General features: G+C 47.5%; 1 long non-coding RNA gene across 1 annotated transcript; it reads right to left on the bottom strand.

The window, feature by feature from the left end:
- Window positions 1-317: 317 nt before the first annotated feature.
- LOC129678693 (uncharacterized) lies at window positions 318-1,633 on the bottom strand. Its single transcript, XR_008720437.1, has 3 exons — window positions 1,578-1,633; window positions 824-880; window positions 318-382 (listed from the first exon to the last, which is right to left on the bottom strand). It is a non-coding gene; the product is annotated as an uncharacterized LOC129678693 (long non-coding RNA).
- Window positions 1,634-1,905: the final 272 nt, after the last annotated feature.

Raw genomic sequence — 1,905 nt, 5'->3', positions numbered from 1 at the left:
GGCCACAAGACGCTCCCCACCCCACATGGTTCTGGAGAAAGGGTGCTGGCTTTATTATATCCTCAAAGGGTCCCCCTTCAGCTCACAACATGAACTGGGATCCAGTATAGCCAGTTTTTGTATGGAGGCATAGCTTGCTGCCTTGGTCCATCCTCTGGCCAGGTAGCAGGTGTCACTGGGAAGTCCTCCAGAACCCAGCAGGGCCTGTGCCAGAGCAATCCAAGGCCACTCATATACTTGGGCTGGAACAGTTTCTACCCCACTAACTTACCAGGGCTCTGCTCAGGCCTTGACCTTGTGAGTGCAGGCCTTGGGAGAGATAGCATCATCCACTCTTGCCAGAGTCAACAGGGCTCCCTGTCTGTGAAGCCAGCAGCCTTTTCTGTAAGGGAGAGGAGGGGACCGCCATGTTGACACCTGATTAGCAGGTGTGCTTAGCTTTTGTCTTGACAGGTCTAGCTGGCTTCCAGCCCTTGTCTTTTTGTCCTTAAGGAACCCAGTGGATCATGGCCTTTTTCCTCTCTGTCTCAGATTCTCTGAGCTTTCTGTCAATAGCCATAATTCTTCAGTTTCAGACCCTTAGACACGTTCTTTCACTGACAGGGACCCTCTGCTTCTAGAAACCACAGTGCAAGAATGCAGAGTCAGCTCCTGAGTGGGCAGGAGTATTGGATGATTCTCCCTGGCTGTGATGGGCTCCTTTGCAAAGGACAGAGGTGAGCAGCACCTTTGCAGGCCGATTCTATGACGTGATGCCAGTCAGTTATCCATCACTATGACAAAACACCCGAGGCGATCAAACTGAAAAGAAAGATAGGTTTACCTGTCTGTGGTTGCAGAGGCTTTCATCCACAGTTGGTTGGCTCCATTGCTTTGGGGACTGTCATAAGTAAGGCAGAGGGAGAGAGTGGTTGAGAAAGTATGCTCACATCATGGTGTCTAGGAAGTAATGGGAGAGTCCTAACATTCCCTTCAGGACTCATACCTACTGACAGCTTTCTTCCATAAGCCCCAGCTCCTAAAAGTCCCCCCAAATTTTAAGGTCACAAGGAGGGGGAAAGAAGCTCTTTGCCCACAACTACATCAGGACTCTTCTCTTCAGGCTCATCTCATAGAGCTGGAGGTAACACAACTTACACACATCCTCTGGTTTGGATCTTAGATGTTCCTCAAAGGCCCTAGTGTAGAAAGCACAAATCCTTACCTATAGACCCCCTAGGAGATGGGGCTTATGGGAGGAAGGAAGATTTCTAGGGAGGAGGATCTCCCTTATCAGTGGACTGGGGGAGGGGTACAGGTGGTGAAGGGGGAAGGAAGGTGGGATTGGAAGGGGAGGAGGGAGGGAGGTACGGGGGGGGGGATACAAAATGAATAAACTGTAATTAAATATAAATTTAAAAATACAATGTGAAAAAAAAGAAATCCATAATAAAACATGGCAACTATCAAAAGATAGATAGATAGATAGATAGATAGATAGATAGATAGATAGATAGATAGATAGATAATAAAATGGAGTGGCTTGTGTCAAGCCTTGACCAGAAATAAAACAAAGCCAGAAGGATCCCAAAAGATACCTTGTGCCTGAAGACTGTGTAAGAAGAGGTCCCAAGGACCAAGAGAACCACAGCCTTGCCGGGCGACCACTGCATCCGTAAGCAGAGAAAACTTCTGCAAGGATGTGTGTGCCCAGTAAGCTGTCCAGTCCTGTTATTGGCCATTGTAGCCACAGCCATGATTCTAGAAACACCTGTGTGATCCTCCTCATTTTGTCTTTAGCAATCTTCATGTGTTCTGTCTCTTTGTGTCATATTCCCTGACAATGTATCTTACTCTGCAAAGTTCCCTGCTTCATTTTCAAAGAACGTTGCCATCCTTCAGTTTCTTTCCACCTGCTTGTTAGGT

This window comes from Psammomys obesus, unplaced genomic scaffold (assembly GCF_907164565.1).
Source record: "Psammomys obesus unplaced genomic scaffold, mPsaObe1.curated_primary_1811, whole genome shotgun sequence".
Taxonomy (NCBI): Eukaryota; Metazoa; Chordata; class Mammalia; order Rodentia; family Muridae; genus Psammomys; species Psammomys obesus.
Note: the sequence above shows the minus strand (reverse complement) of the source record. Positions and strands in the feature narration are given on the sequence as shown.